Raw genomic sequence first — 23,442 nt, forward strand, 5'->3', positions numbered from 1 at the left:
TTCCTTTTACATCACATTCCCTTTTGATACAATGCTAATCCTCAGTCATGCTTTAGGTTTGCACATTATTTTTATTATTGTGATGTGGCGGTCAACTAAACTTCATATACTGTAAAAATGTTGTCCTCAAATTACATGCTGAAAATTTGTGTGCAATGTTTCATGTTTTTCATTGTTATGAGTGTGCATTGGTGTTGTCAAACTGAGTGAAGTTTTGAATTTCAAATATATTGTTCTCAGAAATATTATTGCACTGTTCTTCATTTCTGAACATTGCTATTGAACTGTAGTAGAATATTTTGTCTTATTACCTTTTGCTCTGACAGATCAAAAGTAAAAAACCTGTGTCTCAACCTGCTCACACCTGGGGTTAATTTGACCCATTATCTTGTCTGGTAACTGTGGATTGTTTTACTATGATGATTTTTGAAAGTACCAACATTTGAGAAGTAAATACTGCATAGTTAAATTTCTCTATTTCTCATCCTGATAAGACTTTCCAACCAAAAGTTTACTTTGAAATCCCTGTATTCAAACAAAAAATTGCAATATAGAAAAGAAGGAAATGGCAAACTATATTAATAACTATTTTCAAATGTACCACATTCACTAAACTTAAACTTCACAAAACAAAAAATAATACATGCTCCAAGGGCTGCCTGCAGCATGAATATTCCTTCAACAAATGAACAGGAAGTAATTAGAGTGATTACAAGCTTAAAACCAAAAATGGAAGCAGGTGTTGATGAAGTACCAGTTTCAATCATAATAAGGATTGCAGTGCAGATTGCAAAACATTTAGCACATTTTGCAAATTTATCCTTTAGTGAAGGTGTGTTTCCTCAGCAATTGAAGATCTCAAAAGTGAAGCCACTATTTAAAAATGGAGACAGACATAAAATAGAAAACTACCATCCCATATGACTTCTTCCTGCTTCCTCCAAAATATTAGAGAAACTGATGAAATTGAGAGTCACTAGTTACCTAGACAATAATAAACTTTGGAATAGTAATCAACATGGTTTTCATGCAAAACGAAGCACAGAAACTGCAGTCATAGACTACACACAAGAAATAATTAAAAATTTGGAGGAAAACAAAAGTGTAGTAGGAATAAATTTAGATCCATCTGAAGCTTTCGATATGGTCTGCCATGAAACCCTCCTTCATAAGCTGGAAGCAGTAGGTATTAGAGGAAGAGTTAAAATGTGGTTTGAGTCATATCTCAAAAACAGATATCAGATTGTAGAGCTCACCACTGTAAATTCAAATACAAAAATAACGTTAGTTTCAGAAGCAAAAGAAGTTCCTTTAGGAGTACCCCAGGGCACCATCTTAGGGCCGCTACTCTTTCTCATATATGTCAATGATTTACAGTTACAATATGATACAGCCAAAATTGTACTATATGCAGATGACAGTGACCGACTTTAAAAACTCGTTACAGTCAACTACTGACAAAATACTAAAAAAATGTTGAGACTTGGTTCAGTGCCAATAAACTTACACTCAATGCAAAGAAAACAAATTACATGCAGTTTCGTAAAATGATTCAGGATGAAGACATTAATCTAGAACTGGATGGCAGACTAAAAGAGAGAGTGCATTTTGCAAAAGTGTTAGGAATGCATATAGATGAAGCTATGAATTGGAAACACCATGTAAAATTTCTTACACACAGGCTTAACTCAGCCTGCTTTGTGCTGAGAGTTATTGCAAATGTTTGCACTCTAGAAGGCATCAGAATGGCATACTTTGGATACTTTCATTCATTGCCTCATTTGGAATAGTGTTCTGGGCCAGCACAAAATCTAATTTGAAAGATATTATTATTTTAGAAAAATGGGCTGCTCAAGTAATAACCCACAGTCTAACTCAAGCTCACTGCACAACTCTTTTCAAAATGTTAGGAATACTTACTCTGCCATCAGTCTATATACTTAAATGTGTACTCTTTACCAAAGCTAATCTAAGCAGTCTCCACACAAATGCAGACTGTCACAACTATAACACAAGAAACAAGAATGATCTCCGCATACAACAGGTAAGAGGAACACAGACTCAGAGGTGTGTAAGCCATATGGGCATTAAGCTCTATAATGCACTGCCTCAGTACATTAAAGGACCAGACAAATTTTAAATTGGAACTTAGAAAATTTTTAATTGATAAATATTGCAACTCAATAAATGAATATCCTGAAGACCAAAAAAATGACTTTACAAACTAAGCACCAAAAGTTTCTATCTTTGTTTCTTTCAGCTTTTATTATACTTTACCATCTATAGTACTAGTAAAGAAACTGTAAGTTTCCTGTCATTTATTATAGACAATTTCCTTTTTACATTGTATATTTTAATTTATGTGTATGACAAATCCAATTGTAGACATTTTCAATTTGTCTATTCCATATTGTTAATTTCTATGTATGACAAGTCCAATATCGTTTGTACGATGACACAGATGTGAAATAAATAAATAAATAATAAATTAATAAAAACATGGAGCTGGTTAAGTCTGAAAGACTTTGGTTCCACCTCACCAATTTCCAGAATTGAACTTTACTTTTGTTGGTGGTAGTGTCTCAATCATAAAAGATCTTCCAATTTTGTATTTTGATATCAATATAACACCTGATAATTAGGAAAGGCTTAACAAAGTCCCAAGTTTTATTATTACAGCCCAGTGCTCTTCCAAACCAAAAGGGGAGACATGAAAATAATTTCTGTGTATCATTTGGACACCACATAGCTTAAATTAAGTGTAATGGGCTCTAATATATTTCTCAACAAAGCAATCCATTGACCTGATCATAACTGGAACTGCAACAACTAGATACAGCCACATTCCACTTGACACAGTAAACGCACAGATAGCAATGCCAAAACTTATTCAGTGAGGATCTGTAATAATAATGTCATTAAATTTGTTGGTAGGAAGGAAGTTACAACTGACAAAATGTCATTAAAACAAAGTAAGCAAAACAAAATTGATGTTCTCATGCACCAATTTTTAAGATTATTTGTACTTCAGAGTGTTTTGCCAAGTTTCTGTTTTGTGCATGGTATTTCATCGACAGATCCAGCTGTCTTTCAGGTGCTTCAAGTGTTGCTGTTGTGCACTCACTGCTTGGACTCCAAACAGACTGAATTATTGTTTGGTCTCTCACTTATTTGTAGTGGAGCTATATTCCTGAACCCCACTATGCCATTTGTTATATATACACATTTTTAAGAGCTGCTGCTGATCCTGTCAACTGTAAATTCAGACTATTTTAACTCTGGAGAATGTTATGGCCACTGACAATAAAAAACTGACTGCCAGTTACCAAGTATTAGATAAATTATTCATCCCACTGTCTAGTGTAATAGGTTTCCTGACATCTTTATTTAAATGTGTAAACTATGCTGTTCCAGAGACTGTTCACACCACCATACTGGTTTCATATTTTGCTTCACAATTATAATCGAGGCAGTGCTTGGTGACAGCAGCTTTGCTCTGTTTTAGTCAGATATATCACTGGTGTTCCTTACATCTCTCCTTGACTGTTCAGACAGTTTGGCCTAGATAAAATATGCAACATTCACATGGGATATAATATACATTCAGATTTTGAAGACCTAGACCATCAACATTATAAAGGATAGTTATTACCTTATGAGGAGAACACAAAGTGCCATGCCCTGATTTCCCAGAAACTTCATTCATTTGAAGAGGGATGAAAATAAGCCGCCTTTTCATTTATGTGTATGTACTCACCAGTTATGGGTGAATGATGGTCAGAGTTTGAGAAACTTTAAGTGCCTTTTAGTGCATAAGTAGCGCAACTGAAGCACATAGGTGACACGATGACTAGCATCACAGCTTTACATTAAGAATCCTGTTTGAAACACCACTTATTTTTATTTTTGTTCGTCATTTATGTACCCTCACCCACAGAAGTTTACTACATAAATGTTATCCTCTGCATACTGAAATAGTGTTGGTCATGTTTGTTTAGTGAATGAATTTGAGGAAGATGAATAAATCAATGAGAAAATTGTTAGAAACTTTTCAGTGAAAATCCTATGTAACTTTATTGAAAATGAATAACAAGTGGAAGTTTCTAGAAAAGAGACGATGCATTACACATGGTTTGCAGTCAGTTTATTGCCAATGCATGAAATCTTCAAACTTAATCATGTTTCCCAAGTGAAATTCGTTTGGAGGAATGTCACTGGCAGGCCTGCCTCCTTGCAATGCTCATGGTGTTCAAAATCTGTTTCAGATTTTTCTATGATGAGTGTCATCTAAGGGAATGCTCCAAGAGCTCCTGAAAACTAGACATGAGAATAAAGCATCTCATTCGTATGTCATTCTTATGTTATAAGACAAAAAATATTGTATCCCCTGCAAATACAGTACACACATTTAATTGCTTGTTACTGCCTGTTACAATATGTCTTAGTTTGTTACACAGCCATGGAGGCACATGAAGTACTCCTTTGTTCATAATGTCTGAGGAATACAATGCTGAGTGCTGAGAATGGGGTTCCCAATTAGAAGTTAACACTGGCCTGTCCTACCCTCGCAGCATCGAGGAGGCATCCCATGTGACACTGAATATCCAAGGGCCACTGAGTAGCATGTTATAAATTGTGATTACACATTCTTATCCTTCTGGTTACATGACCATCTGTGGCAAAATAAAGAAAATGCTTAAGACAAAACATACGTAGATTTTGCTTTAGAATCTTAAGCTGCCATAAACTGGGGTTCCCACTGAATATTTCAAAGTTGCCCCCTGCCCTCCACACACAGTAGGGTGGCAGACTGAGTGTGGTATCATTGGATGTTCCCTCTCATACAAACTGGAATTATAATTTTCTTGATTTGACATGTAGTTTGAGCTATTTCAATGTCATCAGTTAAAATGAACACCCTGTATAGTAAATGTGTGACACAAACCCAGTTTAATTATACAATTCATAAACCTCATGTATCCACAAAAGTGAACCACTCATGTAGCAACTCATGGACATGGGGAAAACTGAAGAAGTAAAGAAAATACATGGTTTTGGTCACAGGGTGCAAAACCGGCTGTCATAGTTGCTACTGTGTCACTATTTTGGCTGAAAATAGTGTGCTTAATGACATTTAAATTGTGTCTACAACTGTCATTTTTCAGAAACTTTAGGTATCTACAGATAGGCCAACACACATTCATTTATTCTGACTCCTCTTACACTGAGCAAAGTTTTTGGTAAACTTCATTACGTCACTTGCCATATTCTCCCCGTTAGTTGAAGGGAGTTACTGAACCCAGAAGTAGAAGGGTTAGAATGAGAAGAACAGTTGGAACTAACCTGCTATGGACCAGAGGTTTTAACACCAGAACCTACACTGAGGGAAGTGATGCAAACCATTAAGACCTTAAAAAACAATAAGGATCTGGAGAAGATCAGATCCAGGCCGAATTTCTCAAGTATTTTGGGGAAACGCAGTGGAAAACAATTCATAAAATAATACTGAATATCTGGCAAGAGGAGAGCATGCCAAAGGAGTGGAAACTGCTATAATGTGCCCCATACATAAAAAAGGAGATAAATTAATGTGCCGGAACTATCGAGGAATCTCCCTACTAAATACTACATATAAAGTTTTCTCCAAGATTCTAACCAGCAGGCTTGCTCCATATGTGGTAGAGAGAGTTGGAGACTACCAGAGTGGCTTTAGAAGAAATAGGTCAACAACTGACCAGATATTCACATTGTACATACTACTTGAGAAACATTATGAACATCAAATTAACAAACACCAGCTTTATATCAACTATAAACAACCTTATGATAGCATCTCAAGAGTGGCATTGAAGAATGTACTGGAAGAGACTGGAATACCTAAGAAGCTCATTAAACTTTCTGTGATGACCCTCAGTGAAACCAACTGTAAAGTAAAAACACAGGGCGAAATCTCCAGAGAAGTGGAAGTGAAGAAGGGACTTAGACAGGTTAACAATATCTCCTGATTGCTATTCAACCTTTGCCTAGAAAAAGTCATAAGTCAGCTAGAGTTAAATAAAGGAGGAACCTTCTTAAATCATTCACTACAGTACCTAGCCTATGCTGACAATGTGGCATTACTCGCACGAAACACTGCTGTGCTACGCAAAGCCTATCAACATCTGGAGAACGGTGCAAGGGAACTTGGCCTGACAGTCAACATCGAAAAGACCAAGTATATGGCAATGACCAACCAACAAAACCTACCAAAACTCAGGATCGCTGACAGGGAGTTTAAAAGGGTGAGAGACTTCAAGTACCTTGGGTCGACTATCACTGAGACAAATGACATTGGCAGTGAGGTGAAAGCCAGAATAGCAGCAGGTAACAGATGCTACTTTACCACATTACCCATGCTTAGGAGTTTGCTTTTATAATGAAAATCCAAAATCCTCATTTACAAAACAATTATAAGACTAGTTGTTATGTACTGTGCCGAAATGTGGACCATGACTGTAAACAAGGAATGGACCCTTAGCATATGGGAGAGAAACATGCTATGTAAAATATATGGCCCAGTATATGAGCAAGAAGGTTGGTGCATCTGTATGAATGCAGAGCTACAACAGCTTTTTGAAGAACCTGACATTGTTACTGCCATTAAAATAAGAAGACTGCGATGGGCAGGGCATGTGGCCAGAATGGAATAAGACAGAGCATGTAAGAGGATTTTTGATGGCAAGGCTGGAGTCAGATGGTGGAGGGGATGCCCCAGAAAGAGATGGGTGGACGGAGTTGAAGAAGACATGAAAAAGCTGGGTGTCAGAGGATGGAAACGGAAAGCCATGGATTGGATAGAATGGCAGGATATTGTGACGCAGGCCAAGGCCCTTCAAGGGCTGTAGCGCTGAGGAGTAAGTAAGTAAGTTGAAGGGAGGAAATTACACTAGATGTCTTGTTTCCAAAAATTTCTTTCTCCTCTTTGACATGCCAAAGACGGACAAGTTATTTTTTGCTTCTTATCCTCAGTCTCCTTCTCTTCTTTCTCAGGCATTCTTGCTTTTGACTGTATTGCCTGTTCAATAGTTCAGCCTAGCAGGAGTCGAAGTGACAAGTACACGTAACAGCCAAACTTCCAGCACCTGAAGAAGATGACTATGCCATCAAAATATTGTGCACAAAACTGGAAGTTAGAATTCTGCCGCCAGGCTGGCCAAGCGGTTCTAGGCGCTACAGTCTGGAACTGTGTGACCGCTACGGTCGCAGGTTCGAATCATGCCTCGGGCATGGATGTGTGTGATGTCCTTAGGTTAGTTAGGTTTAAGTAGTTCTAACTTCTAGGGAACTGATGACCTCAGAAGTTAAGTCCCATAGTGCTCAGAGCAATTTAGAATTCTGCCAAAAATAAGGGTGTACATGATTAATCCCACTGAGGAAATGAGATTACAAAACTTCCTGGCAGATTAAACCTGTGTGCCCGACCGAGGCTCGAACTCGGGACCTTTGCCTTTCGCGGGCAAGTGCTCTACCATCTGAGCTACCCAAGCATGACTCACGCCCGGACCTCACAGCTTTACTTCTGCCAGTATCTCGTCTCCTACCTTCCAAATTTTACAGAAGCTCTCCTACAAAACTTGCAGAATTAGCACACCTGAGAGAAAGGATATTGCGGAGACATGGCTTAGCCACAGCCTGGGGGATGTTTCCAGAATGAGATTTTCACTCTGCAGTGGAGTGTGTGCTGATATGAAACTTCCTGGCAGATTAAAACTGTGTGCCCGACCGAGACTCGAACTCGGGACCTTGCAGAACTAGCACTCCTGAAAGAAAGGATATTGCGGAGACATGGCTTCGCAGGAGAGCTTCTGTAAAGTTTGGAAGGTAGGAGACGAGATACTGGCAGAAGTAAAGCTGTGAGGTCCAGGCATGAGTCGTGCTTCTGTAGCTCAGATGGTAGAGCACTTGCCCGCGAAAGGCAAAGGTCCCGAGTTTGAGTCTCGGTCGGGCACACAGTTTTAATATGCCAGGAAGTTTCATATCAGCCCACACTCTACTGCAGAGTGAAAATCTCACTCTGGAATGAGATTACAGTTTCTACACTGTTAGGAAGAATACAAATCAATAACACTACAGTTCTTCATAAATACCTACTGGCTAGTGAGGATACAGCAAAATTATTTATATGGGATTTGATCTTTGAATATGCCAGGATAAATGAGTTTTGCAAACAAGATGACAGTTTCAAGAATAGGATCCACCAACATTTATGAGAAAATAATCATAATTGAAGGATCCATGATGTGGAAAAATGACAAACTTATTCATCAATTTTAGTTACACCGCAGTCATTGCTGAACCAGAATATGTGAGTGTCTATTCTTTGACCTCTGCTTTTCAAGTTGGTCAGCCTGGTGCTAAGTGAGTGTAGGTAACAGCTGAGCATCATTACAGCACTGTTTTCATTTTACTCTTCATGATCTGAAATAGGGTAGCACTCATTTCACAAGACTTTCTGCAAATATGACTTTTCGACATCAGACTCTATGCTGACAAGTGAAGGAGCTGCAATCTATTTTGTAACTAGGAAGAATACAAATTTTATTGCTTTTTCTTTCACTCACACCAATTTAAACTGTCCTCAGGTTCCTGCCTAACCCCACACTCTGAAACTGCCAAATATTTACTTCATTATCTGTTCTCAAACCTGATGGAAACATAAATAGCATTTAATATTGCAGAACATTACTCTCCTAATGAACTCCCAGAATGTTTTAACAATAAGAAAATGTATTTTTATGTATAAGGAAAAAAACATACAACTTCACAAACTACAACATCATCCAATATGTTAGCACCTCATCATGTGATATTAGTGTCCTGTGTCGCCATATCACCTTTTGAAGGCTTAAATTAAAGCATTGTGAATGAAATTTAGCAATAATCTTTACATGTATGAAATTTTCAGTGCACTGTTACCTTGAAAAAGGGCACTGCAAATATTAATACACATATGTTCCACGCTCAGCCATCAAAAAGTCATATGATGTTTAGTTATAATTATTATTACAATAAACTGTACCAAGAATGGAGTGTTTTTATAAATCACACACATGCATGAGCTCTTGTGAGAGGCTCTCATGCTAATTAAAGTTTATAGCAGTTTCTGCTGCTGTTAACAGAGGATGTTTTAATTCTCTCTGTCCCGACGCTCCCAGTTGCCACATATTGGAGAATTAGTGTAACTGCCAATGAATATAGACAAAACCACCCCCCTACCAATGTCAACAGCAGATGTTATAAAATATATCTATAGATACTTAGCTAACAAAAACTTGCTTGATAAAGGTGTGGGGGAGAACCCCAATTCACAACAGTAAATACTGGTATCACGGCTGCAGTGATGTGTTTCAACGATGGGTTAGACAGCAACCTGAAAGTTTTCAGAAGTACGGACATAGAACCTGGTGTGAACATCACAAATGCATACGTCAGCTGACCAGCTGAAGGTGCAGGAAGCTGAGGAAAATGCCCTCCAAATGACAAGACCAGGATTTTAAATAATAGTTCCAAATTTATGCTGGAGGAAAGCTATTGACCTGATGAGTTTTAACCTTTCATGTAGGCTGAACACATTTTATCAAAAATTTTAAATGCATTTTCCTCAAAAGTATTGCATTTTTAGCTTTAAATACAATTTTCTTTGGAACTACTATGTCTATGTCAATGAAACTTGGCCCAGTCACGGCAAGATCAAATGTTGCACTGGCATTCACTACATGGCACACTTACTAAGCTCAATCTTCTTCACTTTGGAAGCACCATCAAATTTGTTGACTAAATACAATGTGCACTGGCCATAATAGTCCAGAATAGGTCATGTCACAGAGCAGTTACCGATGTCATGGATCCAGAGAGCCTGTTGAAGATGTGGTGGACAATACCTGCAGATGTTCACACTCTACTACAATGTGTTTCTACATGTACAACTTCTGCTTCCTGGGGGGCAGAACTCTGACTGATGCCTTACAGCATTATCCTCTGAGACAATTCAACTGAGATCAGAAGGATTTATTCCACAAAACTATGCATATTTGATAACATCTTTCAGAAAATCTTCAGGGAAACTAGAGATTATTACATTTATTGTGTTTTTTTTTAATTTCTTAGTTTGTATTTAACAGTGATCACAACTGTACAATGAATCATGAACTTCACAACCAGAGCACCCAAAGTCTCAATAATTTCCATGTGAATTTTGCATCCCTATTTGGGGTTCATAATGGAAATTTTTATACTCATGCAGATGTCACATGCTGCTAATAGAAACTGTCAGAGCAAGGTGGGACCTTCATATCGGTTTTATAGCGTGTGGAATGCCTATTTAATTTTTCCTTTTCTGATTTTGGCAACAATGCATACACAATATTTACAGGAAATTTCTTGTTTTAATCAGTTCAATGCACTGGCACAATGCCATTTCAGTAGATAATCGTACTTGTGCTTAAATAGTTATAAAACACTAAAATTTTTATCTAGCATTACATTAACACCATCAGTACATGCTCCAGTTGTCATTCAAATAGCTTGAAGAAAAACCATACTAAGAAATTTTAAAAGTTCAGATCTATTGTTTCTGCATATCTTTTCTGAAGTTCACATAGTGAAATCCTACGATATTATGAACAGATCTTCTTCCGCAGATTCTGCAATTCAGTGTCTGCACAGTAAACTGCTGAGCCATCAGTGCTTTGCCCATGTGGATACTATTTTGAATTAACAAATCTACAATATTTTGGAATACCAAATTTGGTTACGATTTAGCTACAAAATTTGCTGTGTGAAACATTTTTAATACTTTTGAAAAATGTCTTTCTGCTGTTCAGCTACAAGGTTCTTCACAATATTATTTTTTCTTTGTCTGCATACAGTTAAATGGACTTTGGAATTCCTACAATTATGAATCTTAATCAGTGATGTTAAATTAGCTTGTTTACTTCCACAGATTGAAGCAACCTAAGTAACTACTCTTTAGACATGGACACTCCCTGTGATTTACTCATTCTTTCATTCTGATCATATACAGTGCAAGTGTGGTGTTACTAGTTAATAGAAACTGTCAGAGCAAGGTGGGACCTTCATATTGGTTTTATAGCATGTGGAATGCCTATTTAATTTTTCCTTCTCTGATTTTGGCAACAATGGATACACAATATTTACAGGAAATTTCTTGTTTTAATCAGTTCAATGCAAGTGTGCTGTTACTAGTTTCATTCTTTGAACTGTCCACTCAGTTTTCTGCAGTTGAGACTCAAACTCACTGAAATAATATGCTATACTGTTTCATACTGAAAAGTGACACCTTCCAATTACTAGGACATTTTATACACCTATTTAAAAATGTTGGGGCTGAAAACAGGGAAGTTACACATAGAGCCATAGAGGTAAACAGAGCTGTTTTCTTCAGTGACTATCTCCTTACTGGCAAGAAAATTAAAACAATACTCATCCCATCCTGCCATTACAGATGACTGAAGCTATTAATCAGACCATAAATAAACAAATGACAGACACAATGGCTGAAAATAAATAGCTCAACTGCTTACTGCAAAATAATGTAGTAGGGGATTAATATGTGACATTTAATGTCCTGTAATTTCAGATGCAGTATCAGCGTAAGGATGCAGGAAATGTTGTTATATTACGAGGTGAGTCAAATGAAAACCCTAAATACTTTTTATTGTGCAGAAGTGGTAAAAGCTGTATCACTTTTCAACATAATCTCCCTCATGCTCAATGCAAGTCCTCAAGTACTTACAAAGTGCATAAATTCCTTTAGAAAAGAAATCTTTTGGTAGTCCGTGCAACCACTCATGCACCGCGTGGTGTACCCTCTTCATCAGAACGGAACCTCTTTCCTCCCATTCCGTCTTTGAGTGGTTCAAACATATGGAAATCACTTGGGGCAAGGTCTGGTTAGTATGGTGGAAGAGAAAGACACTCAGAATGCAAGTCTGTGATTGTTGCAACTGTTGTACGAGCAGTCATGGGCCTTGCATTGTCATGTTGCAAAAGGACACCTGCTGACAGCAGTCCACTTCGCTTTGATTTGATTTCAGGCCACAGATGATTTTTTAGGAGATTTGTGTATGATTCACTGGTGACAGTGGTCCCTCTAGGCATGTAATGGTCCAAAATGATGTGTTTTACATCCCAAAAGAGAGTCAGCATAACCTTCCCTGCTGATCATTCTGTTCGAAACTTCTTTGGTTTTGGTGATGAAAAATGGTGCCATTCCTTGCTAACTCTCTTCATTTCTGGTTGATGGAAGTGAACCCAAGTTTCATCCCCAGTAACGATTCTTGCAAGGAAGCCATCTCCTTCTATTTCAAAGTGCCAAAGAAGTTCTTCACAAGCATCAACGCATCGCTTTCTCATTTCAGGAGTCAGCTGCCGTGGCACCCATCTTGCAGACACTTTGTGAAACTTGAGCACATCATGCACAATGTAGTGTGCTGACCCATGATTGGTCTGTAAACATGCTGCAATGTCATTTAGTGTCACTCAGTGGTTTTCCTTCACTATGGTTTCAACTGCTGCAATGTTCTGTGGAGTCACAACTCATTATGCCTGACCTGGACGAAGAGCATCTTCCACTGAAGTCACACCATTTTCAAACTTCCTACTCCATTCATAGACTTGCTGCAGTGACAAACATGCATCACTGTACTGAACCTTCATTTGTCAATGAATTTCAAAAGGTTTCACACCTTCACTCTTCAAAAACCAAATAACAGAACACTGTTCTTTCCTGGTAGAAGCCGCAAGTGGGGCAGCCATCTTTATACTGATACTGCAACGATATGTGTGCATCTGGACTATGCTACCACCTACAGGCCATTCTGCATGCTGTTTGTAGCATGCTTACCAACTTACAGGATAACAGCGTGAATTTTCCATTTGTTATTACAAATTTAAGGTTTTCATTTGACTCGCCTTCCAACTAACATCTTCTTATATCTTCGGTTTCAGATAAGAGTGAAGTTGGATTACAGCATTAAAGAATGTAACATCAGTGTGAGAAGGCACTAAGAAGGGAGTTGTCATGCATTTTCATGGATCATGTTACACGATGAGTATCAAAAGTGGTAATGTGCACAAGTTCGGCACATACCCGACCCCATGCACCTTGTGTTCATAATTTTTTGTTTGTCTGGGCCATTTACCAATGCTAAATGACTGAACAGTTAATATTCTTAGAGTCAGAACCCAGCATTCACAATAATTAGACAATAAAACTAATTACTGTATTCACAAATGTTCTCTGTAGGAAATAACAATGGGATGGTGTACCCATTGGCAAAAGTGGGAGACAACATCCATCTAAACTACCTCCTCTGATATGGTTCTGCTGATCTAATTCTGAAGGATTAAGAAAACATACTGGCTCTTGTGCAGTATTCATTCCATTCATTTGCTTGAACACTATTGCATAAATCCCATCACAAAGCAGAGCCCTTTATTTTCCCTGCCTCTTGTTTGGTACGAAAAGGTTTTGAGTTTAAGGTAAGATGTGGTCGAGATTGTTGGGAAAAAAGTAAAAGATATTTAATACACTGTTGGCATTGCACATATTCTGTACACTCATAAATGTGGTTTACAAATTTGCTGATGCTAATTAAGGTTGCCATGCAGGCACAAATGTTAGTAAAAATGGGTGCAGTTTTGTTTGTAATGGTTTAATTACATTAGCAAAACTTGTGGCTAGCTTGAAGATAATCAGAAGTAGCATGAAACTGTTACTGTTATTGACCATTAAGTTAGTTGTTGCAAAGATATGATACAACCACCAACATAGCATATGGATTTGCACTCACAATACATAATTTCATTTATAGCAATCTGGCTTCATTTGAGGTTAAGCATTTCCTTGACAGAAATAAATTCAATTGTAAACTCAAAGATATCGCATGGCAAACCTAAAACTTGTTACCAACTGCAGTTAAATCTATCCATGCAGTTCCACAAAAATTCTGATAAAATGAACATTGCAAATACTAATGTTTGAAAAGTATTGATATTCTAAGCATTTATCATGTTAACTTAAAGGTGAAGCCCAATATTTAATATCTAAATAAATATTGTGTAATGGCTGCTTAAGCACCATTACAACAGAAGAAAGCCAGATGGACCATCTTCTACACACCTCACTTTAAATTATTTTTTACTTAAATATTTCCACAGGGAGGGAGAGGTTTTGAAAAGGAAGAGGAGAAATTCAGTTTTGGACATATATAACAAAAGAAAATATGTACATCAATACCTAATGTGTCAGAATAGCTAATCGACTTAATTCTTAAACAGCAGAGACAAAAGTAGTAGTCAGTCTTTGTACCAAGCCCTTTTTTAATCTTATGTCCATAATTATAAAGAATGTCTTTATATTGCATAGTTACTCTTTGATAGTAAAATACATCCTATTAACATTTTTAACATGAATATAATTGAGTTGCAGGTTTCATAGTTATTGTTGTATTAGCTATGATTTTTATCCACAGAAATACAGTGGGCAAAGGCCACCAGTCCGCACAGTTTATTTAAATGCTCTAAACACAAACTGATGATTCTAAGGATAACTTTAAAAATTAACAGTGGACTTCAGCATAACAACTTGGCTGAGACTTTTAGAAAATGTTTGAATGCATTTATGACACTACACAGAACACTATCATCTATCTAAATACTAGAAAAGTGAAAATTAGTCTGTGTTGAACATTACAGATAAGAGGAATTTTCATGCCTAAGTGTTATGGAAAATGATAGAAAGAGAGCCTAGTGAGATGATTTCTGAAAATTCATGGATACTGCAGGATGTTTCTGCTTCATGTTGGAATATTGATAACTTTTCACATTTCGTAGTTCTTGTGGTTCATCTTGAAAAGTTCCGATTCAATTTATTATCATCCATTTTATCATATACATGATATAGGAATTGTCATATAGAAAGGAAGAGCGAGAGAGAGAGAGAGAGAGAGAGAGAGAGAGAGAGAGAGAGAGAGAGAGAGAGAGAGAGAGAGAGAGAGAGAGCATGAGTTATATTTTTAACAATTACGGGAAATAACATTTTCTTAGTTACACTTTACATATTTTGTCTTCTTTTTACGTGCAAGATGAGAAAAAAATACAAGGTTTATACAAAAAATCCATAAAGGGAAATAACATTTTCTTAGTTACACTTTAATATTTTCTTCATTACACTTCACATATTTTGTCTTCTTTTTACATGAAAGTTGGAAAAAACTAAGGTTTATGCAGAAAAATCAAAATATGGGCACTATCTGTTTAGATAGCAAAGAAATTCTTCAACATTATAGAAACTTTGACCTAATATTAGCCCCTTTAATTCTTTTTTAAATATATGTATGCTTTTTATTTCTTTTGGTAAGTCATTAAATATTATTGTGGGTAGATACATCTCTCTGAAAACTGCATGTTTACAATTTCATTGTGGGGCATAGATTGTGCATAAGTTCATTGCTTGGTCCTGACTCATAGATTTGTGTATTGACAACTGTGTGATGCTTTGTGCATGATTCCTATTTATAGATGCATGAATTGCAAAAACTATAAATATGTAAAATACTCGTCTACTACAATTTAGCTATTAAACAAAAGATAGCAACAAAGATATATTAGGTAAAGAAGTTTAATACTGAACTGTACAACTAAGAAATGGCATCATTACAGGAACTATTTTACAGGATAATACTGTACATGATTCTCAAAATACACCAAAAGGTTTAGAGATAGTATGCTTTAAACTTGAATAATTAAATAGAAATATACATTTACCAGACAGAAAAATGAGGCCTCTAAAACTATATAATGAATTGTGGAAATCATTGCATTTCGCTATTTGAACATTCTACATAAAAATTATGACTATATGGTTTTTGGGAGAAATGATAACTGACCATAGGAAAATGATAGCTTCTCAATGCTCTATAAGAATCTAAAAACAAATGTGGAAAATATTTCATTGTTTGCATGTATAGTAAATAAAAAATAATTTGTATTCAAATGTAGCATTATCAGTAGTTTGAAAACATCAGTGTGAATATATTTTAACAGATGTTCAAATGAGATGAAAAAAAAAGAAGTATGAGGGAAGAGTTCAACAGATTGCAGAAAACGGTATCAAGCCCCAAGTTTGTGTGTAACAGTGTACTGATTTCTGGAATTTTTTGGAGATTAGTATTTTCTCAGTACCTCTGAAAGGACATTCGTGTACATTCCGTCATATAGGGCAATTATGAGGACAGTAGAAGCCATTGAACAATTTAAGGAAAGGCAGGTGCTTGAATGAAGGAAGCAGAGAAAGCTGTTTTAGAAGGGCATTTTAAAAATATTTCACTGGTTCCTAGAAGATAATCAAGCAAGGCGGCTTCCCAGATTAATAGGAAACAGTTCTGTCAGAGCATTAGTGACAATGAAGCAAAGGCTAATTTCAAATGAAAAAATTCAAATCCTTCATGGAAGATATCAATATTTTGTACATTAAGAAATGGCTCTGTGATATTGCAAGCCCACTGCTAGAAGTGCAAGAAAATTAGGAATGTTTGAAAATTTTCAAATGTTACCAAAGATTTTAGACATTCTGCACACCACGGAGGGAACATTCCTGAAAACCTAAAACCAGTTTGTTTGTGGTGGTGTACTCCCTGTAGTACATCAGAGAAAGTGCCTTCCATACAGTTTTAACAACACTGCCTAATTCACTTTTTTGCAATCTACTTTGATGTTTATTTCAGTTGTGGGACCTCTGTTACATATAGGGAACCACAAAAATTACATCAAAGTAGGGATGAAAACAGGCATGCTGAGGATAACCAATGCTAAAAGCCTAATCTACATGTGCAGCAGTGAGTGATACTTCACATCACGGGATCTTTTGGCGAGTCTTATTTTTGTTAGGAACACAGCATTGCAGGCAAGGTACTGAATTAACATTAGTAAGTGGTGCAGGTCTGAGCACAGCAGGAAATATACATTCTGCCAGCTTTCTGTGTATGGAGGATCCAAGTTACCAGGTATTAGCAAACTTGTGCTCACTGAATGTTAGCCTTTGGGAAATCTTAAAACAGACGAACCACAGTCCCAGAGCCTGATACTACTCATTCTTTACCGTAGTCATCCACCTGTTGTCACATGGAAAGTGCACTCAAACCTTCCCAGCTGCTGTAACACACCCGGCTTACACGTAATCAATTTAAGCATATCTTAAGTCCCTGTCCCCTCCTGACATTTCACAAATAGGCCAATAAATAGCTCTTTCACTGCAATACCCACACTGACGTTTAGGAGAAGCATTTTTGGCTTTACTGCAATGTGGGTTATTTCACTGTTTCAGCTATAAAGCCAACACATTTACACAGAGCCAATACAGTTATGTTCTTTAAGAGTTACTAGTGACACGTGTGTGGGTGCTGAAGCAGCTACAGAAAGGGCAGATGGAGATAAATGCCTGTAGATACTACTTTAGCAGGACCACATGAAAGTACCTCTACTTAATTTGGATAAGCCTGGTTTAGTTTCAGGCAGTGTCAAGCAGATGATGTGGTTGACATGGGAAAGGAAACATATGCTACCATTGCTCAACCAACTGAGCAGTTACCAAAGAAATCTATTCACAATATGTCAGCTGAAACAGTAATGAGGTCAAAAATGCAAATGACAAAATATTTGAAAAATGTAAGCATAATGAAATGTTTCCAGAATGAGATTTTCACTCTGCAGCGGAGTGTGCGCTGATATGAAACTTCCTGGCAGATTAAAACTGTGTGCCCGACCGAGACTCGAACTCGGGACCTTTGCCTTTCGCGGGCAAGTGCTCTACCAACTGAGCTACCGAAGCACGACTCACGCCCGGTACTCACAGCTTTACTTCTGCCAGTACCTCGTCTCCTACCTTCCAAACTTTACAGAAGCTCTCCTGCGGACCTTGCAGAACTAGCACTCCCGAAAGAAAGGATATTGCGGAGACATGGCTTAGCCACAGCCTGGGGGTTGTTTCCAGAATGAGATTTTCACTCTGTAGCGGAGTGTGCGCTGATATGAAACTTCCTGGCAGATTAAAACTGTGTGCCCGACCGAGACTCGAACTCGGGACCTTTGCCTTTCGCGGGCAAGTGCTCTACCAACTGAGCTACCGAAGCACGACTCACGCCCGGTACTCACAGCTTTACTTCTGCCAGTACCTCGTCTCCTACCTTCCAAACTTTACAGAAGCTCTCCTGCTTCTGTAAAGTTTGGAAGGTAGGAGACGAGGTACTGGCAGAAGTAAAGCTGTGAGCACCGGGCGTGAGTCGTGCTTCGGTAGCTCAGTTGGTAGAGCACTTGCCCGCGAAAGGCAAAGGTCCCGAGTTCGAGTCTCGGTCGGGCACACAGTTTTAATCTGCCAGGAAGTTTCATATCAGCGCACACTCCGCTGCAGAGTGAAAATCTCATTCTGGAAACAACCCCCAGGCTGTGGCTAAGCCATGTCTCCGCAATATCCTTTCTTTCGGGAGTGCTAGTTCTGCAAGGTCCGCAGGAGAGCTTCTGTAAAGTTTGGAAGGTAGGAGATGAGGTACTGGCAGAAGTAAAGCTGTGAGTAGCGGGCGTGAGTCGTGCTTCGGTAGCTCAGTTGGTAGAGCACTTGCCCGCGAAAGGCAAAGGTCCCGAGTTCGAGTCTCGGTCGGGCACACAGTTTTAATCTGCCAGGAAGTTTCATAATGAAATGTGTTTTAATTACCTGAGAGCAGCAAGTTGCATAATGTACAAATTCCATGCATTGCTACATAGTGAATATTTTCTGACAAATGTGTGACCTACTGCAGTTCACATAGGAGGATTGTTGTTTTCTGGCCTAAGGACAACCTTCAGGATGTGCAAGAATCAGAAAAGAACTCACATCACATGATATGGACCAAGATGTCAACATACTTTGACTTTTGAAGTCTACATAAGGGAAATTTTTATTCAGATATGCTATAAACTTTGTTGACTCCTTAAGCCAATGACACGGGAGCCATGACCCACAATTACAACAGCACACCTAACAATTCAGGTACAAGAGTTTCTGCATGCAGCAATTTTGAGACCAATAGATTGACTCTTCAGCTGCATTAAAATGGGCACTTTAAGCCCAGACCTTGCCACATCAAACATCTCATTATGGGGAACAATTAAGTTCTATCTAGTCCAACATCAGTGCAAGACTAAGATTCACATTAAAGTGTACAACTTTCAGAGTAACAGATTTTCTCCAACCTCATCAAGCATGACAAGGAGATGCACAGGTATCTAAAGCACAGTTGTGGCCATACAGATCCACTGGATGTACAGCATTTTTATCTAACCATTGCAGTATACAGTATACTGTTGACTTAGTGGTACAGAGGTTTATGACACCAACTAAGTATCCAGTGCTTGATCAGTCCACACTGCAACTGCTAGTGCAATCAAATTAACCTACAAAATGAAAATTAAAACTTCTGCAGCCATCTCCTTTGCATATTAATTATGAAACTAGCTCTCATGTTCCATTACATGATATTCAGGCCCCTTGACCAATGTAAACTGGGAGGAGTCCAATCCTGTGTGCAGTCACAACAGGAGCCAATATTAAATAATCCACGTCTGTCGGTCTCTGGTTTACGTGAGGAGCCCTTCATCCATCAAGGGACAACTCTTAGGACAACATTCAAACCTGAATGTCAGTTGTTGGTTGATGAACAAGGGGTAGTGCTGTGTAAGCCAGAGACCTGTGGACACCAGTTATTTAATTGCGTTGCCTCTTAGGATTGTACACAAGACTAGATTCTTGTCAATTTACACTGGTCACGGGGCTTAAACATGGGTATTATGGAACATCAGAGCCGGTTGCATAAATAAAAACCTGCAGTCATCTCTTGCATTTAATTTTCATTTTATATTGTACACCTGAAATCCTTTTAGACATCTATTACATATATGAGCATACAAAAAAATTACTTACATCCAGTTGAAGCATCCTTCAACTTTCAGGTTAGCAGCAATGTGGCACTCAAAATACCAGATTGCTTTATCACAAATTTTTATAGCAATAGTGAATTGTTTATGTATTGTGGAGAACTGAGCACTTTCCACAAAGTGTAGATGTCTCTCACAATTACAGTGAGAGTATGAACATTTTAATTAGCTGACTATTTCAGATACCTGGTGTAAACTTTCTTTTGGGACACAGAATGGTGTTAACACACACACTGCTTTTCCTGTACCTTACAACTGGGTCTGTCTCCTAAGTGACTGCTCTTAAATACATGAGAAACATTCTACAATATTGTTGAATTGTGTGGGACCCATACTAAGCACCACTAGCAGGACATTAACGTAACACAAAGTAGGGCAGCATGAACAGTTACAGATTTACTTTTATCATCCAAGAGCATTCAAAAGATGCTGAAAAACTGGCAGGATCTTGAGATACCAGCTATCCCACAAAACACTGCTTTAGAAATTTCAAGAGTAAGGAATGACAAATTTAAGAAAATATTACAGTCATATACATATTTCACCAATGATGACCATGAGAACTGGGTTATTTATTACAATATGTACAGAAGTGCTTAAGTAATCATCCATCCCAACACTGCATCAGAATACTACAGGAATAGCCAGAGTTACACAATGGGACATACTTTCTACCCTGCATTTATTAACAGAAATTTGCAGACCATGGATGTAAATGTGAATGAAGTTCAGTCACAGGAAACACCTACAAATTATTAAAACCTTTTAGCCTCACTGCAGAATATTTGCAGTGAAGATATGCTCACCTTTACACCTGTAGAATAAGGAGAAGAAAGCAGTCTTGGCTGTGATGAAATTACTGTTAGTTTATTCATCAATAAATCACATCTTGCATAATTCAAAGCCTCTTCAGATTGGCTGATGTTGATAAGCAAGTTGACGGTATCTGTGATAAAACACCTACAAAAATAAATTTCATCATGGGGATATTTTATTGATATCCACAACTAAACACATATCAGCAAATCTGAAGGTGTCTTGAATTAGCCAAAACACACATCACTGATGAATAAATAACCAGTAATATCGACATTACATCCAAGAATATTCTCATTCTACATACTGGTTGCTGCATTGGAATGCCATAAATAGTGGAAAACCTTTTGCACCTGTAGAATAGTTTTGTCACTAATTTATGCAAGCCAAATTAACAGTTTAGCTATTATTACCATTATTTACCATCTGAGATAAAACTTCCTACAATGTTCTTCCCCATATCTGTCATGAAGACTCTGTCCAGGCTTCTGTCACACCAGAGCGACGCAAAGGGCCCTGACACTTCCTCCAGCACATGGACGTGCTGTCCAGAACTGCCCATCAGGATCTTGACCATGTCCACATGTCAAGATGAACCGAATGCCATGAACATGTCCCTGCAGCAAAACACCGGCAAGTTCATGTTACTCAAGTCAATTTCTTATTTTTACAGTATGTTCAGCATTCTCAACAAAGCTAGTGGACTATACAGCACATTTAAAAAGTACAAATCATTTAAGGCAGTCTGCTTGAATCTTTTCAAACATTGCCTGCCAAATCATTTGGCTTCTACAGTATTTTGAAATACACCATAAGAGACTGCTGAATAATACAATACAATAACAAGTACTCAGTAATGATGTTGCTAATATCTTATTGGATTGTGCTGATTTAGTACAAACAAAAATGCTGGAAAAGGAAACACTGAACCAACCAATACCCTGTCCTCTTTATCAACTTCATAATGGTAGACATTAACTTCTCCTTGAATTTCAGTACACATAAAGTAGGCAGTATGATAATTTTAATTAAGCTCATGACCTAAAAATTTTCTTCATGAAGTTCTAACCAAATTGTCACCTATAAATATGAAGGACACCTTGGCCCAAGCTACAGATTTGTCTCCAACTCCTCCAATTCACAAAATACAGGGGGAAAACTATTATCAGGTATCTATCCAGTTTCCACTTATGGGGATGAAACCACATAACCCAAATCAGGTAATGGGTTAAAGCTGAAGTTTAGTATTATGTTCAATCTACACAAGTAACACACACCAAACAGTGGTGGAAATGGAAGAGGAGCAGTATGGGGCGCTAAAATTCTGAGTTTGTTTAAACCGTACAGCCGTCAACACGTACACAAAGCTGCAGTAAGCTTACAGTCAAGATGCATAAGTCTCTGCAACAATTTTTAAGTAGGTCAAGGACTTGAAGAAGGCCAACTTGTCTGTGTTAAACAAGGGGGGCTTTGTGTTTTGGCTTGTGCTGTGACTGAAATCAACAAACTTTAAGGATCAGTAGGTAACATTACGTAACTTCAAACCAGTATTGAAAATTTCATATGGCATTGTCTTTACAGTTATACAAGGTCATATATATTCCTATGACCTACACTTGTACCTGTTGGATGTCATGTCTACCAAACAAAATGCTGTGGCAGTAGAGACAGGCCACGAGGTGCTGTATCTCTTTGCTGATGGAGGAGATGTGTGTCTGGAACCTAACATTGCCATTGACTAGTCATGATTTGGATGCATCTTTAATGGAAATGAGCCAGCACAGTGAGAAAATTGCTCAGTTTTCCAAAAGCAAAGGATAGCTGAATGTTGTTCCATCTGCAGGGAAGTCCTGGAATGATTTACCAGCATGCAGTTCCCTCACACCACTGTTACAGCAGCATATTCCCCATCAGTATTGGCTAAACTGATGGAGAACACTGCAAGGAAAGCTCTGAAGTTTCTCAGACTGGATGACAACTTCATGACAATGTGTGCCCTGATGTCACAAATCAAGTCTTGCAGTTTCTGGTGCTGCATCCACATTATAGCCCCAATCTTTCACCCTGTGATTTTCTTTTTAATTCCTATTGCTGAAGGCAAAACTTTGGGGCTTTTGATTTGCGAACATGAAGCAGTGCTCAAGAAGTGTGCAGTGCTCAAAAAGTGAGGATTCTCAAGGACCTGACAAAAAAATGGCCTGCACTGTGTGTTTGGAGATGCTATAAAAGTGCATTTTATATGGAGGGGCGTACTTTGAAAAAGCTGCTAATGCTGAATTGGAGTAATAAACGTGTGTGAACAAAATTAGTCTCCATCTGTTAATCAGCCCTCATAATTCATCCGATGTGGAGTGATTCACAAGACAAACCAATATAGTCGACACCAGCTGACATGCCACATGAACACAGACATTTCTGAAGTGAGGACATTCATGAATGAGGAGTACTAAGTGTTTTGGTCTCCAGCAGTGTGCTGCTGACCTAAGTTCATAATTTTGTGTCACATCAGGACTGTACACAGAATTTTACACATCTTACTTTAATCAAACAGAAGTTATCAAATTATACTTTAATCAAACAGAAGTTATCAAATTATTT

General features: G+C 37.8%; 4 non-coding genes across 4 annotated transcripts; 2 read left to right on the top strand and 2 right to left on the bottom strand.

Moving 5' to 3' along the window:
* Window positions 1-17,816: 17,816 nt before the first annotated feature.
* On the bottom strand, window positions 17,817-17,891 carry Trnas-cga. Its single transcript has one exon. It is a non-coding gene; the product is annotated as a tRNA-Ser (tRNA).
* A 226-nt stretch (window positions 17,892-18,117) lies between these two features.
* Window positions 18,118-18,192, bottom strand: Trnas-cga. The gene has a single exon. It is a non-coding gene; the product is annotated as a tRNA-Ser (tRNA).
* A 152-nt stretch (window positions 18,193-18,344) lies between these two features.
* Window positions 18,345-18,419, top strand: Trnas-cga. The gene has a single exon. It is a non-coding gene; the product is annotated as a tRNA-Ser (tRNA).
* A 226-nt stretch (window positions 18,420-18,645) lies between these two features.
* Trnas-cga lies at window positions 18,646-18,720 on the top strand. The gene has a single exon. It is a non-coding gene; the product is annotated as a tRNA-Ser (tRNA).
* The last annotated feature ends 4,722 nt before the right edge of the window (window positions 18,721-23,442 follow it).

The sequence above is a fragment of the Schistocerca piceifrons genome, unplaced genomic scaffold (genome assembly GCF_021461385.2).
Source record: "Schistocerca piceifrons isolate TAMUIC-IGC-003096 unplaced genomic scaffold, iqSchPice1.1 HiC_scaffold_2513, whole genome shotgun sequence".
NCBI classification, from domain to species: domain Eukaryota; kingdom Metazoa; phylum Arthropoda; class Insecta; order Orthoptera; family Acrididae; genus Schistocerca; species Schistocerca piceifrons.